At 41.2% G+C, this 17,450-nt stretch overlaps 1 protein-coding gene across 5 annotated transcripts in view; it reads left to right on the forward strand.

Moving 5' to 3' along the window:
- RAB27B (RAB27B, member RAS oncogene family) overlaps positions 1 to 17,450 on the forward strand; it is a 265,799-nt gene that overhangs the window by 74,850 nt on the left and 173,499 nt on the right. The window contains exon 1 of one of the 5 annotated variants that reach the window (XM_073681094.1): positions 2,014 to 2,032. The exons of the other annotated variants lie outside the window; for them this stretch is intronic. The gene's annotated coding sequence lies outside the window, so the exon portion shown is untranslated. Of the gene's footprint in view, positions 1 to 2,013; positions 2,033 to 17,450 lie in introns of those variants that run through there. 5 annotated transcript variants of the gene reach the window in all.

The following is a 17,450-nucleotide window of genomic DNA, read 5'->3' on the forward strand; positions in this document are numbered from 1 at the left end:
AAAAAAGTTTATAAAAAAAAAAAAAATCTAAATGTTCAAATCACCCCCATTTTCCCCAAATAAAAAAAACAGTGAAAAAAATGTAAAAATAAACATATTTGGTTTTGCCGCTTGCGTAAAAGTTTGATCTATTAAAATATGGATTTAATAAACCTGATCGGTAAACGTTGACATTTTTTTTTTATCAGAATCTCAGAATTGCATTTTTTTAATCACTTTACTAAAAAATAGTAATAATAAGCAATTAAAGCATCTCATGTACACAAAGTTAGTATCAATAAAAATGTCTGCTCACCACGCAAAATAAACCCCGCACTCAGCCCCATCAACAGAAAAATAAAAATGTTACGGGTCTTGGAAAATGGGGACATGAAGCAAAAAAAATATTTTTTTTGCAATAATCTGAATTTTTTTTTCAGCAATTATAAAAAATCAATTGATGCAAGTTTTGTATCGCACAGTAATCGGACTGACATGGGCAATCAAGTTTCCAGGCCATTTTTACCATAAAGTGAACGCCGTAAGAACAAAACCCCAAAAAAACAATGCAATTGTGGAATTCCATTTTTTTTTTCAACATTTCATCACACTTGGAATTTTTTTCCTGTGTACAGTACATTGTTTGGTAAAGAGAATGGCGCCACTCAAGACTACAACTCATCCTGCAAAAAACAAGCCCTCATACGGCTGTTTAGACAGAAGAATAAAATAATTAAAAAAGTTATGGCTCTTGAATGAAAGGGAGGAAAAACTGAGATGATCAATTCTGCTACACATCGGCACGACTACAGACCGCTGCAGTGAATGACTGGGCTCAGCAGAGATGGCGATGTAGATGGAACAACACACTAGGTCCAATGATTGGCTGAAGTGGTCATGAGCACTGTGGTCGTGACGTCAGCACTCCAGTCTGTCAACAAAGATCGGAACAGCGGCCAAGAGGCATTGATCGCTGTTGGACCTGGGAGTGGGGAGAGGGTGAGAAATTGTGAATTTTATTTATTTTTCCTACTGCAAGCCCATAGAAATAAAACAATTTAAAATGGAAAAATCCCTTTAAAGGGGTTATCCAGGTATGACACAAAGGTCTGCAGTCACTGTATATGACTGCAGACTTGTGAATCCTCACAGCGCGCACACTGTCAGGATTCTCCAGGATCAGGCGTTTGCGTGACCACAAGTATGCAACTTGCATACATGCAGTCACATGCCGACTAGACGTGTGCGGCCTTGCACAATGCAAGTAAATTGAGAGAGGTTGGAAATGTTTAGTTGGAATGTGGCCAGAAGTCTGCATATTACATACTTGCAGTGATCTGATCGCTCAATCTCGCCGGAGAATCCTGACAGTGCGCGCTGTGCGCGATGTGGAAATTCAAAAGTCTGCAGTCAAAAAGAGTGACTGCAGACTTTCGTGCCAAACCTGGAAACCCCTTTAAGTTTAATACATACACATTTATTTTTATTTTAATGGCTTTTGGCTCGATCATGGTGACTTGATGGATGAACTTTCTGTCGGAAGATACAAGCTTAGATAGGTCCTCCAGGGTCTTCTCCGCCGTTATCTTGATTGTATCAAGCCATCAGGTTTCTGGTCTTCCTCATCGCCTTGTTCCTTCTATTCTTCCGACCATGATGGCCTTCTCCAGTGATTGCTTTCTTCATATTTATGTATCCAAAGTAGGCAAGTTGTAGCTTGGTGATACTTGTTTTCAGTGCCATGTCTGCCTTGATTTGTTCCAAGATTGATTTGTTTGTTCCTATTGCCATCCATGGTATTGATACCATCCTTCTCCAGCACCACATTTCAAAGGCGTTGACTCTTTTTCTGTCTTATTTCTTTATCGTCCAGGTTTCACATCCAAATGTTACTACAGAAAAGATCAGACTATGTACGAGCCGTGTCTTTGTCACCAGTGAAATGTTCCTCAATTTGAAGACCTTGTCCAGTGACTTCCTGGCTGATTTCCCATAGCTATTCTCCTATTGACTTCCGGTGTCGTCGCTGATTCTTGAGTGATCATCGATCCGAGTAGGTTGAAGTCCTTTACAACTTCCAGTTCATCGCCGTCGCTGACTTTTGTTAGCTCCAAATTCATCAAAATGGCGCAGTTTTTTTTTTCCTGTCATTAACCATATTTGCAACTTTTTGAGCAAAAAGTCACATCTTTTTCAAAATTTCCAAAAAATTGAACTTTTTGCTTAATGTGTATAAAATCATCAAATTTTTCCAACTTTTTAAGAAACCGCAATTGATGAATCAGGCGAAAACATCTGGGAATCCCAAATTCCGCCCACAATGTCGATCATCAGAAAAAAAAAACACTTTAAAAAAAGACGCACAGCACAAGAAGAATTAGTTGCAAATGCAAAAAAGGTGAAAAATGCCAAAAATGAGACTTAAAACAGGCGCAAATGCAATAATGAATGGGGGCCAGTGACTTCCCTATGGGAAATGATTTAAAGCCTCAGCGAGTCTGAACATCTGTCACAGCGCACGCTGTGCAATGAAATAAATTTTCACCCATTTTTAGAAAAGAAATGTTCATGCATGAATAATTTTTCTCTTACTACAGATTGTCAGAGAACAGACTTAACATTTCAGAATTAGGCAATTAAATTCCTGCAAAAGTTGTTTGAGTTGTCACTTTTTCTTTTTTGGGGGGTGTAAATCAGTAATATATAGGAATATAGGAAACATGATATCTTCCTGATCTTTCGTACCCCCTTGCCATGAAGACTATGATTTGGAAAACTCTTTTGTCCCCCAAATGGAAAATAGAAGAAAGGAAATGGGGGAAATGCCGCTGTGATCTCCTACCCTGTTTCTTCTTTTCTGATTTCATAGGACCTAATTGAATTTTGTTTATGCATGTTGCTCACCTATTACTTGTCCAGCTTTGACCCCTCCGTCTTCCTCCACCAGCAGTTGGCTCTCTACTGCAGTGTGTGATTAGTACTATGGTGACATCTGAGTCTGAGGTCACACTTCTAGGCGTTTTAGGCTTTCTCAAGTGGCACGCCGCCAAAGTATTTGGGTGGTTGGTGTTCTCCATTCTGCTGCTTTTGTGCTTTCTGATATACTTGGCTCTGCTACATCACTGGGTTCTGCTACATTGCCACCGTGTGCCTCCTGACATACCTAGCTCTGCTAGATTGCTACAGTGTGCCTCCTGACATACCCAACTTTGCTGGACTTTGCTTCATCTATAAAGTGAGTCAACTGACCTACTCCTCTACACTGCGTCAATGAATCTTCTGGTCTACTTAGTTCTTCCCCATTCCTGAGCCATCTTTGCTGTGCCATATTCTCTACTCTGCTTCGAACTCCCTACTCAGTATCTACAGCCTCCATTCTTCCAGCTGCCATCCAGCCCCTACAAGTTCTGTTCCCCCAGCTACCATCCCCTCTCTACAGCCTCTGTTGCTTCAGCTGCCATCCAATCTCTACGACCTCTGTTCCTCAAGCTGCAAATCCAGCCTCTGCAGACTCGATTGTTCCAACCAGTTCACATCGCTGCATCAATGTCCTTTGTCCGTACTGCACTACAACTGATCATCCTGTCCAAGGGTTTCAAGAACCAACTCACCAGCTGAGATACATCTTCACTCTTTCTGCAAGAAATCATAACTGAGTGCCACCGAATGGCCGCTTTATTAGAGACGCCTGTGTAGGAGAGCTTTGGACCACCTTTGTCCTTCAGACCACTGAAATTCCTCATGACATGGATTCCGCTAAGTATTGAAGTAATTCCTCATGAATATTGGAACATGCTACTGCAAATTAGATGAAGGTACTGACATGCTCTTGTTCTACTTTGTCCCAGAGATACAATATGGAATTAAGATGTGGGCACGGTGAAGGCCATGGAGGCAAGGACGACTGACTGCCGTCATTCCTGAAAGCAGTCCATAACTATCTGACCCCTGTGGTTATGGTACATTGTCCTTCTGCCATGGGATAAACAAGGGATGAACTTGGTTGGCTTCAATGCTTAAGTAAGCCCTACTGTCCAAACGTTCCTGCACAGGTATCAAAGGACCAGGGGTGCGAAGAAAGCATTCCTCACCATTTCTTCACCTCCACCAGCCTGGACTATTCAGGTCTAACAGGAGGGTTCATTGATTCATGCTGCTTGTGCAAAATTTTGACCTTACATCAGCATGGTGCTGCAGGAATCTGGATTCATCTGATCAGGCAATGTTTTTCCACTACCCCGGTGATCCAATTTTTGCTGTTGTGCCCATTGGAGTCTTGCTAGACTAGTTGTCTGCTGTCGCCAATCCATGGTAAGGGACGACAAGTTGTGTGTTCAGACACGGTAGTTGGACATCAGCGTTGTATTTGGCTGCACCTTCTGTTTGTCAGAAGTATTCTAGAGGCTCAGCGTGATTTTCTAGAACTTATTGATGTGATCTTATGTCGGTTGATTCTGTCTCTCCCTTTCGATTTACAGTTTACTCTTGACCTGATCCTACAGGAAGGACCTTTTCCACATCAAGGTTTATGCCCAAACTATATATTTCCTTGGCAACACATAACATATTTTATCACTCTATAGATCGATCCAATGATTGATTGATCTTTCGATCAATTTATCTGTAGCTCTAATGATCTCTGCTGATCTTTAAATGTAATGATCTATGTGGTCTTCTCTCTGTAATAGTACGATGCCACCATTTATATAGGGAGTGGTCAATTGAGGCTGCATTACGAGTTTACTTTTTTATTATTATCGTATATATCATTTCTCTGAACAGTTGCTCTGTCTTCTGTAAATGTTTGATTTGCCATCGCATGAGAGATACTTGTTTCCTGTTTTTAACCTCATGCTACCTGTTTACATCTGGATTATTTTTGCGTTATGCTTTTGTTATGTTAAGTGCTGCATTTAGTATAAGGGGTGTTGCAAAAATATTAGTATTTCTAGGGGAGGGCTTCCCAACACATGACCAGGACAGATTTATTTTTCCAAGAATTATCAATGACAGTTCTTATTAAATGACAGTAAGCAGTGGGTATAAAAAGTTTACACACCCCTGTTAAAATGCCATGTTTTTGTTCTGTAAAAAAAAAATCATAAGAAGAATCGTTTCAGAATTTTTTCCACCTTTAATGTCACCCATAATCTGTACAAGTTAATTAAAAAATAAAGTGAAATCTTTTCAGGTGGAAAAATAAAAATAATGTGGTTGCACTAAATATGCACACCTTTAAACTAATACAGTAATTGCCAGAAATTCCTGCAGCTCCTTTAACGTTGCTGTAGGTCTCTTGACGGCCTCCAATTTTATTCTTGTCTTTACATCAATTTATGAGGGATGTCCAGTTTTAGGTAAGTCACTGTTGTGCAACAGTTAATCAACTTCTTAATGCTGTCTTCACAGTGATTCATAGTATATCTAATGCCTTGGAAAAAATGTTGTACCCTTCTGACTGATAACTTTCAACAATAAGATCCCTTTGCTGTGTTGTAAGCTGTTTACAGACCATAACTTTTGCTGTAAAATGGCAAGAAAATCCTATTAGAACAGCAAATCTATATATGGGGTTAAATAGAATCGTTTTAAATGATGGCAGCTGAGTACTCACCACTATTTAAAGGTTGTCCAGGTTTGGAATGAAAGTCTGCAGTCACACAGTGACTTCTAGCCATGACCAGGTCTCAGAAGTCCGAAACCTAGCCGCTGCTGGAAGTCCCAAGTTTCTGAATCCTCACAACGCGCACCGCATGCTGTCATCATTCTTTGGTGCCATTGGCGAGAATGGACGCTCACATGGCTGCAAGTATATGACATGCATAAATGCAGTCACGTGCCAACTAGACGTACAAGCAAGAGGAACCGCACATTGTCAGAATTCTCTGGTGCTGGCGGCAAGTCACGTGACGTTAATATGAGATTTGAATACGTCTGACCACATTCCAACTAGACTTGCATGGCGTCACTCAATACAAGCTAATGTGGCAGGACTGGAACACTGATGGATGGTATAGCAGAACAGGATCAGGGATGACTGGTCAAGCAGAGCTGGATATGTGATGACGAGTGATTATCACACTGTAGCAAATAATTGTATTGTAATGTAGTAGTGTCAGTACCACCATGCAGCGGAGTTGTCCTGACGATGCAGCTTAGTTGTCCTGACGACGCAGCGGAGTTGTCCTGACGACGCAGCGGAGTTGTCCTGACGACGCAGCGGAGTTGACCTGACGACGCAGCGGAGTTGACCTGACAATGTTGCATGGTTAACCGTGCGATATATCAGAGTTCATACAGTGATGCAGAACCGATGCAGCAAACCTGAGTGCTATGGTGGTACTGTATAGCAGAACTGGAACAGCGATGTAGCAGAGTTGAGTAGTGGAAGGATTCCAAATATCTCAATATTCAGGCGTGGTATTGCCGAATGAGCCAGACAATATGGCCCGGGAGAGCTACAGATATGCATCTGATTGCATTGTTAACCCAATGTGGAGGAGAGGAGACAGGCTGGCCGGTGAAGGGAGACGGCGGGAAGTTCTGCTCTGGAATCAAAACCGGTGCTATAGCAGAGCGCGGAGGGTTGTCGCATGCAGTTTAGGTTTTCACCCCGATCACATGCTCCAGTCAGTCTATGCAATTTACTAATATACAGGAACTTTAGCAATGTGAGGATTTATCATGAATCTACAATGAATCCGCTATAAACTTTCCACTTATATACCGTTTTACATTTGTTCCTGAAATGATTTTCTGCTGATTTTGGAGAAACTTTACTTGAAAGTTTAATTTATTCTAATATTATACACCGTAGACACTGATTCACAGTTTCACAAGGTTTGATATTTTCATAGAGATTTTTACATAAATCTGTGTAGTTAATATATTCATGCTGAACGTGTGCACAATGCTGCAAAAAATCCCACAAATATACCGTTCAGCGAACAGAAAAAGCTTAAAGACGTAAGCATCCCCTTATCTACAAGTTGTGTCTGTAATGCAGTTCAGCTCTATTAAAGTTAATGGTGCTAAGCTGCAATACCACACGTAACCTGTTGACAAGTGTGGCGCTGTTTATGGAAGTAGAAAGCCATGTTTTTTTAATCCTAGATAACTCCTTTAGTCATTTTTTTATTACTTGGTGTAAATGCCGCTGTTCTCCTGAATCCGGGGATGTTTTTCTTTTGTTCCTGCGCCTCTCCGATCCTGAGATATGACCTCCTCTTCCCTGTATATAAAGCTAGTCAGTTTAGTCAAGTGGGAATGGCCTCACCTGATCTCTGCAGTTGTTTTCTTGAAGACCACACCCAGTTGGATAAATAACTAGTTTTATATACTGGAAAGAGGAGGCCGTATCTCAGGAACGGAGAGGCGCAGGAACAAAAGAAAAACATCGCCGGATTCAGGAGAACAGCGGCATTTACACCAGGTAAAAAAAGTAACATATTGATGGGTAGTGAAAGGTCTTCTTTTAGGTGAAGGTTTGAGGGATATTGGTTTTGTGTTCTGTGAAATTACAGTAAAATTTGCTTTGATGAAACATGGACACCATCAACATCAGCTGCTGTTGACTGATCTGTAGCTCCTAACATGCCTCTCTTACGTAGGATGCATAATAGTGTCCTATTGTGGATCATCTGTGAATCTGATTAGTTCATTATGACTTTATAGAGGGTTCTCCGTTATAATGTTTTATGATTTATCAATAGGCTAGGTCATGGAGGATTATTTGGTGACGGATCAGGTTAAAGGTGGCCATAGACAAAGGAGGAAAATCGGCCCACTATTCCATATGTACTGGCTGACTCTCTTTCATTGGCAAATCTCAGTATAGGCAAAACGTGATTGATTAGGTATGTTGGATTATAACATGCCCGATCACTTGCTTCCACAGGAGACAAACTGCTGCAACAGCAATACAGCAATGTATTTGCCTCTCCATACTGAATACCTGCAAGGTCTAGCTGACAGCTATTGAAGCTAATTGAGCACCATTAACCCGGTTTCACAGGGAAGAGCCGGCTGCACATTGAAATGAATGGGAATTACAACATGCAATTGTTACTAAATGGAAACCATCAGCAAGCAGGATGGCTATTTTCAAGGCTTTATTTTTGCCTAGGATATCAAGAATGAGTTGTATTATGAGCTAGTGCAACCTACAGCTGGACACCATCAGGCACTCACTGGACAATAGTACATGATAGAATTAACAAATCAAATGGTAGCAGCTTGTTGATATGGTTTCCAGTAATATGTGTGTGTGTGTGTGTGTGTGTGTGTGTGTGTGTGTGTATATGTATATGTGTGTATATATATATATATATATATACACAGTACAGACCAAAAGTTTGGACACACCTTCTCATTTAAAGATTTTTCTGTATTTTCATGACTATGAAAATTGTACATTCACACTGAAGGCATCAAAACTATGAATTAACACATGTGGAATTATATACTTAACAAAAAAGTGTGAAACAACTGAAAATATGTCTTATATTCTAGGTTCTTCAAAGTAGCCACCTTTTGCTTTGATGACTGCTTTGCACACTCTTGGCATTCTCTTGATGAGCTTCAAGAGGTAGCCACCGGAAATGGTCTTCCAACAATCTTGAAGGAGTTCCCAGAGATGCTTAGCCCTTGTTGGCCCTTTTGCCTTCACTCTGCGGTCCAGCTCACCCCAAACCATCTCGATTGGGTTCAGGTCTGTTGACTGTGGAGGCCAGGTCATCTGGCGTAGCACCCCATCACTCTCCTTCTTGGTCAAATAGCCCTTACACAGCCTGGAGGTGAGTTTGGGGTCATTGTCCTGTTGAAAAATAAATGATGGTCCAACTAAACACAAACCGGATGGAATAGCATGCTGCTGCAAGATGCTGTGGTAGCCATGCTGGTTCAGTATGCCTTCAATTTTGAATAAATCCCCAACAGTGTCACCAGCAAAGCACCCCCACACCATCACACCTCCTCCTCCATGCTTCACGGTGGGAACCAGGCATGTAGAGTTCATCCGTTCACCTTTTCTGCGTCGCACAAAGACACGGTGGTTGGAACCAAAGATCTCAAATTTGGACTCTTCAGACCAAAGCACAGATTTCCACTGGTCTAATGTCCATTCCTTGTGTTCTTTAGCCCAAACAAGTCTCTTCTGCTTGTTGCCTGTCCTTAGCAGTGGTTTCCTAGCAGCTATTTTACCATGAAGGCCTGCTGCACAAAGTCTCCTCTTTACAGTTGTTGTAGAGATGTGTCTGCTGCTAGAACTCTGTGTGGCATTGACTTGGTCTCTAATCTGAGCTGCTGTTAACCTGCGATTTCTGAGGCTGGTGACTCGGATAAACTTATCCTCAGAAGCAGAGGTGACTCTTGGTCTTCCTTTCCTGGGGCGATCCTCATGTGAGCCAGTTTCTTTGTAGCGCTTGATGGTTTTTGCAACTGCACTTGGGGACACTTTCAAAGTTTGCCCAATTTTTCAGACTGACTGACCTTCATTTCTTAAAGTAATAATGGCCACTCGTTTTTCTTTACTTAGCTGCTTTTTTCTTGCCATAATACAAATTCTAACAGTCTATTCAGTAGGACTATCAGCTGTGTATCCACCTGACTTCTGCACAACACAACTGATGGTCCCAACCCCATTTATAAGGCAAGAAATCCCACTTATTAAACCTGACAGGGCACACCTGTGAAGTGAAAACCATTTCCGGTAACTACCTCTTGAAGCTCATCAAGAGAATGCCAAGAGTGTGCAAAGCAGTCATCAAAGCAAAAGGTGGCTACTTTGAAGAACCTAGAATATAAGACATATTTTCAGTTGTTTCACACTTTTTTGTTAAGTATATAATTCCACATGTGTTAATTCATAGTTTTGATGCCTTCAGTGTGAATGTACGATTTTCATAGTCATGAAAATACAGAAAAATCTTTAAATGAGAAGGTGTTTCCAAACTTTTGGTCTGTACTGTATATATATATGGAATATATTCATTTATTTATTTTATTATTTATTTATATATTTTTAATGATTTATTTTCAGTATTATTGATACAGAAAAAGAAAAGCAGCAGAAATTGCTTCAATCTGACTAAAACTCCATTATAATGTAAAATATTATTCATAATAAATATAAAAGTCAGTGACACTGCTGCTGCTTAAATTGGGGATGGGGTACTATAATGGGGGCAATCCTCGTGCAGCACGATTCAGTTATGACATCTGATCACTGAGACACTTCCCCTTTAACTGGTGAACTTTATATTGGTAAAGAAGGGAGTTTTTTATTTATATCTTGTCCATAAGAGTTCATGGGGTGATGACTATCAAAAGGAGAGTTAAAACAACACTTGGTCTGGCCACTTGCATCCAGGATAGATTTAGAGAACCTCTCATCACTCTCCATATATTTCCGGAGCATCATGGCTTAGAACTTTGCCTTGTTCCGTTCCTCTATTAATCCTCCTGGAAAAAAAATACCGTTATATGAAAAAGTTTGGGCACCCCTATTAATCTTAAGCTTAATGTTTTATAAAAATGGTGTTTTTGCAACAGCTATTTCAGTTTGATATATGTAATAACTGTTGGACACAGTAATGTTTCTGCCTTGAAATGAGGCTTATTGTACTAACAGAAAATGTGCAATCTGCATTCAAACAAAATTTGACAGGTGCATAAGTATGGGCACCTCACCAGAAAAGTGAGATTAATATTTAGTAGATCCTCCTTTTGCCTCTAGTCGCTTCCTGTAGCTTTTAATGAGTTCCTGGATCCTGGATGAAGGTATTTTTGACCATTCCTCTTTACAAATCAATTCCAGTTCAGTTAAGTTTGATGGTCGCCGAGCATGGACAGCCCTCTTCAAATGATCCCGCAGATGTTCAATGATATTCAGGTCTGGGGACTGGAATGGCCATTCCAGAACATTGTAATTGTTCCTCTGCATGAATGCCTGAGTAGATTTGGAGCGGTGTTTTGGATCATTGTCTTGCTGAAAGATCCATCCCCTGCGTAACTTCAACTTTGTCACTGATTCTTGAACATTATTGTCAAGAATCTGCTGATACTGAGTGGAATCCATGCGTCCCTCAACTTTAACAAGATTCCCGGTGCCGGCATTGGCCACACAGCCCCAAAGCATGATGGAACCTCCACCAAATTGTACTGTGGGTAGCAAGTGTTTTTCTTGGAATGCTGTGTTTTTTTGCCGCCATGCATAACGCCTTTTTGTATGACCAAACAACTCAATCTTGGTTTCATCAGTCCACAGGACCTTCTTCCAAAAAGAAATTGGTTTCTCCAAATGTGCTTTTGCACACCTCAGCCGACTCTGTTTGTGGCGTGCTTGCAGAAACGGCTTCTTTCGCATCACTCTCTCATACAGCTTCTCCTTGTGCAAAGTGCGTTGTATAGTTGACCGATGCACAGTGACACCATCTGCAGCAAGTTGATGCTGCAGCTCTCTGGAGGTGGTCTGAGGATTGTCCTTGACTGATCTCACCATTCTTCTTCTCTGCCTTTCTGATGTTTTTCTTGGCCTGCCACTTCTGGCCTTAACAAGAACTGTCCCTGTGTTCTTCCATTTCCTTACTATGTTCCTCACAGTGGAAACTGACAGGTTAAATCTCCGAGACAGCTTTTTGTATCCTTCCCCTGAACAACTATGTTGAATAATCTTTGTTTTCAGATCATTTGACAGTTGTTTTGAGGAGCCCATGATGCCACTCTTCAGAGGAGATTCAAACAGGAGAACAACTTGCAAGTGGCCAATTTAAGTAGCTTTTCTCATGACTGCATACACCTGGCTATGAAGTTCAAAGCTCAATGAGGTTACAAAACCAAAAAAAGTGCTTTAGTAAGTCAGTAAAAAGTAGGTAGGAGTATTTAAAACAAGAAAATGATAAGGGTGCACATACTTATGCACCTGTCAAATTTTGTTTGAATGCAGATTGCACATTTTCTGTTAGTACAATAAACCTCATTTCAAGGCAGAAACATTACTGTGTCCAACAGTTATTACATATATCAAACTGAAATAGCTGTTGCAAAAACACCAATTTTTATAAAACATTAAGCTTAAGATTAATAGGGGTGCCCAAACTTTTTCATATAACTGTAGCTGAGTTACTAAGAAAGTTAGCAAGAAAGGGTGCTCTCTATTTCTTTATCTATTTTATATCAGTATATTCTACCATTACTTACATGGGCTTTACGTAAATTGAGAATATTGCTATATTTTGTTTTTATTTTCTGGCTCTAATGTTACTTTGCAGATGAACACTGTAATTGTCGTGTCGCGTTGGTCTCCGCCATTCGGCAACACATAATTATTAGTGACATTCCATTAAAACCCTCGGGGAAAGTTCATACAGATTTTTATATACTTTTCACATTTCCACGGTTTCCTACGGACACATTTGCTCTCGATCGTTATAATCTCACCCTATAATTTACTGCTCATTTTTCTGTCCTCTAAACAATCACGACGACTTATTCGGACCCTGATAGCCAAGTAATAAATTCTCCAGTTTATCATAAATGTTCTTGCCCTCTTTATTTGCCCCGCAATTGACTCGTTAGAGGAGCAGTCGGTGCTCCAGAGCAGCGCTTCCTGGTATACACTACCTACTACAGAAAGCTGCAACCATAGTGGAGACCCCCCAAAAGCTATATTTGGTAACCAGGGGAAAGGTGAATTTGGCACAAAATAAAAAAAAACTTTTTTTTTTTTTTTTTTTACTTTAACAAGTTTTTGCAACATTTTAGCACCAAAAGTCACAAAACTGCGCCATATTGAAAACTGGAGTGAGAGGTGACAAAAAAGTGTGACTTTTGGTAAAATTCGCATTTTATGAATCTGGATGAGCAAAGTTGTCGTGGAAAAATAAAAAGTAAAAAAAAAATTAAAGAAAGACAATGTAAAAAGCCACTAAAAAGGAGCAATTTACTCCAGAAAAGTGGGGAAATTATGAATTGAAACCTCTGCGTTTTATGATAGTGGTTATTTTGGTTGTTATTAGGGATGAGCAGACCCGTGGAAGTTCAGGTTTCGCGACTGTTTGGGCACCAGAATAGTACCTGAACTTGAACCAACACCCGTACCCCATTGAAAAGAATGGACACACGAATTTTTGGGTTGGGAAATTTCTCTTGCTCTCTTTCCTAGGTCACAGATAAAAGCCTGCAAGTAACCACTGGCAAAGGCTATGGGCACATGGAGTCTTTTTCTATGAGTTTTCAGAGTATAAATTGAACGGAACCTCCAAGGTTTTGAAGAATTTTGCAATTTTGAGGAGGATTTGGAGAGTCTCCACTTATGGGCTATGTGATCATAGTGTCAAGGTTTTCAGGCAGTTTCCATGGCAGAAAACGCTTGAAAAATACGTCCTTGTGCACAAAGCCACTGAACGAAAACTCCCAACGTTTTGAGGAGTTTTACATTTTTGAGGAGGATTTGGAGCGTTTCCAATCAGTTTATGCTCCAAAAACTCTTAAATAAAATCTTGGTTTGCACATAGCCTTATATTGCCATTGACTTTTTTTCTCTAATTTTTTACTTTTTTCTTCTTTGACTTCTGTGACACATTGTGATTTTTTTTCCATTTTTTTGCCACAAATATGACTTATATTTTTCTTCTGTGACACTTTAGGTAACTGTTTTCTTATATGACACATTCTTTTTAGGGTAAAAAAAATACTCACTGTCCTAACTATGTCTCTTTTGGGTTAAATGTGCCAATTTTGTGCTTTTTATTGTAGCAAAAAAAAGCAGTCAATAACCAATAGTAACATAATTTTTTTTTTAGTTGAGGGCTTCTGATTTACGTAATGAATCACCTGTTTTTCATGTATTGCTATTCTCTATCTTGGACTGAATGTGATGATTACAATTTGATTCCATCAGAGATGAGCAAATCGATTCGTAATGAATTTCCAGAACGTTTTTCGATTTGCCACAGTCTGAATTTTTCAAGGTCCAATTTGCAAAAAAATCAGCATGAGGTGTAAAAAATGAGTGAAGCTTAATGACTACTTTAGTTAAAGTTACATAGACCCCTACGTCAGCAAGATGAGGGAACTGCAGCTCCATCTGGAGCTCTGCAGGTTCTCTGGACTGAACAATTTGGGAGTTGCAATGCCGGATTCTGCATTAGGGTTCGCTCACATCTGCGTATAAAATCTGCGAGTAAATGTGGGAAAAAAATCGCATTGCACTTGCAACAATGTTATTCAATTAGGCAGTGTTCATCTGCGAGTTTTTTCTCACCTGGAAATGAGGTAAGGAGAAAATGGCAGCATGCTGCGTATTGTCGGTGTTATTAGTCTGGGAGGGGGCCAATATCAATGGGCCCTTCCCAGGCTATTAATATCAGCTTGTAGCTGTTTGCCTAGCTATTGCTGGTTATTAAAAATAGGGAGGACCACAAGTAATTATTATTATTTTTTTGGTTCCCCCCTTTTTAATAACCAGTAAAGGCTAAGTAGACAGCTGTGAGCTGATGTTAATAGCCTGGGAAGCTCCATGTTTATTACCCCCTTCCCACACTATTAAGATCAGCTCTCAGTTGTTTGCTTTTCCTCAGCTGGTTAATAAAAATAAGGGGAACCCCACGTAATTTTTCTCTTTTATTTATTAGCTAAATACAAGTACAGAATACTACAGACACAGAGCACTGATTATATGTCTCAATGACATCTATCTACAGTTGAAACCAGAAGTTTACATACACTATATAAAAAGACACATATTCATGTTTTTCTCAATATCTGACATGAAATCAGAATAAACCTTTCCCGTTTTAGGTCAATTAGAATTACCATAACTTTTAATATTTGCCAAATGCCAGAATAATGAAAGAGAGAGATAATGTTTTAGGGCATTTTTATTACTTACTGCAAAGTCAAAAGTTTCCATACATTTCATTAGTATTTGGTACCATTTCCTTTAAACTGAATGACTTGGGTGAAACGTTTGGGATATCCTTCCACAAGCTTCTCACATTAGTTGGTCGGAATTTGGCCCGAATCCTACTGACAAAACTGGTGTAACTGATCCAGGTTTGTAGGTCGCTTTGCTCGCAGCCTTTTCAGCTTTGCCCATAAATTTTCAATAGGATTGAGATCAGGGCTTTGTGATGGCCTCTCCAAAACATTGACTTTGTTATCCTTAAGCCACTTTGTTACCATTTTGGCAGTATGCTTCGGGTCATTGTCCATTTGGAAGACCCATTTCCGCCCAAGCTTTAACTTCCTGGCTGATGTTTTGAGATGTTGCTTCAGTATTGCCACATAATCTTCTTTTCTCATGATGCCATCTATTTTGTGAAGTGCACCAGTCCCTCCTGCCAGGGCCGGCGTCGGCACCCGGGCAAGTGCCGGGGCCCTGAGCAAGCGGGGGGGGGGTGGGCACTCGCCGTCAGGCACCCCGGCGCGCTGTGGGACCCATGAGCGGAGGAGAGCGGTGCTCAGGGCAGCCGGATACTTACCTCTCCCTGTGCCTCCGCAGATCCGCTGTCTTCCTGCTGCACGCTCCATGTGACGTCTCAGGTCAGAAGGCGCGGTGACGTCTTTCCACCACGCCCTCCCCTGAGCCGTCACAGGCAGTACAGAGCGGGAAGACGCCAGCGACGCTGGAGTCCGGACCTGAGCAGCGGCAGCTGGTGAGGAGGAGTGAGGTGAGTATTTGATTTTTTTTTTTTTTTAATGTATGGAGGCATGGGGCATTAAAAAGGGGGGGGTGACATCCTGCATGGGGCATCAAAAGGGGGGGGAGTGACATACTGAATGGGGCATTATAAGGGGGGGTGACATCCTGCATGGGGCATTATATGGGGGGTGACATACTACATGGGGCATTAAAAGGGGGGGAATGACCTACTGTATGGGGAATTATAAAGAGGGGGGGAAGTGACATTCTGCATGGGGCATTATATGGGGGGAATGACATCCTGCATGAGGAATTATATGGGGGGGAAAGACATACTGAATGGGGCATTATAAGGGAATGGGTGTGTGACATCCTGCATGGGGCATTATAAGGGGGGGAGTGACATCCTGCATGGGGCATTATATGGGGGAGTGACATACTGAATGGGGCATTATAAGGGAGGGGAATGACATCCTGCATGGGGCATTATAAGGGAGGGGGGTGTGTGTGACATCCTGCATGGGGCATTATATGGGGGGGAAGTGACAATCTGCATGGGGCATTATAAGGGGGGTGTGTGTGACATCCTGCATGGGGTATTATAAGGGGGGCGACATAATGCATGGGGCATTATAAGGGGGTGACATCCTGCATGGGACATTATATGGGGGGTGACATCCTGCATGGGGCATTAAAAGGGGGGGAAGTGACATCCTGCATGGGGCATTATATGGGGGAAAAAGTGACATCCTGCATGGGGCATTATAAGGGAGGGGGGGTGTGACATCCTGCATGGGGTATTATAAGGGGGGGTGACAATGCATGGGCATTATAAGGGGGGGTGACATCCTGCATGGGGCATTATATGGGGGGGGGGTGACAGCCTGCATGAGGCATTATGTAAGGGGAACAGCCTGCATGGAGCACTATGTGGGGGCACAGCCTGTATGGAGCGTTATATGGGGGCCAGTATCCTGTATGGAGCGTTATATGGGGGTCAGTATCCTGTATGGAGTGTTATATGGGGGCCTGTATCCTGTTTGGAGCATTTTATGGGGGCCAGTATTCTGTATGGAACGATTTGCCGGTTTCTGAGCTATTGTAAAATTTACAATAGATATCGGTCATGTAATGTAAGAAGTGAAATCTTTGGCATTGTACTATATATATATATATATATATATATATATATATATATATATATATATATATATATATATATATTTCTCTGCGGTATCTGTGCATCATGAATCGTGCTATGTGTTAAAGGGGCCCACTGAGACTCTATCGCCCAGAGCCCACGAAAACCTGGAGCCGGCCCTGCCTCCTGCAGCAAAACAACCCCACAACATGATGCTGCCACCCAGGTTTTCACAGTTGGGATGGTGTTCTTAGGCTTCCATGCTTCTCCCTTTTTCCTCCAAAAATAACGATGGTCATAATGCCCAAAAAGTTTTAATTTAATTTCATCAGACCACATGACATGTCTCCAAAAATTAAGGTCTTTGTTCCTGTGTGCATTTGCAAACATTAATCTGGCTTTTTTATGTTTCTTTTGGAGTAATGGCTTCTTCCTGGCAGAGTGGCCTTTCAGCCCATGCTGATACAGTACTTGTTTCACTGTGGATATTGACACAATCTTACCAGCTTCCGCCATCATCATCACAAGGTCTTTTGCTTTTGTCCTTGGGTTGATATGCACATATCGGACCAAAGCACGTACATCTCTAGGACACAGAACTCGTCTCCTTTCTGAGCGGTATGATGGCTGGACATTCCCATCTTGTTTGTACTTGCGTATAATTGTTTGTACCTTCAGGTCACCTTC

The sequence above is a fragment of the Phyllobates terribilis genome, unplaced genomic scaffold (genome assembly GCF_046119375.1).
Source record: "Phyllobates terribilis strain yellow unplaced genomic scaffold, ASM4611937v1 Scaffold_1__5_contigs__length_1240528914, whole genome shotgun sequence".
NCBI classification, from domain to species: Eukaryota; Metazoa; Chordata; class Amphibia; order Anura; family Dendrobatidae; genus Phyllobates; species Phyllobates terribilis.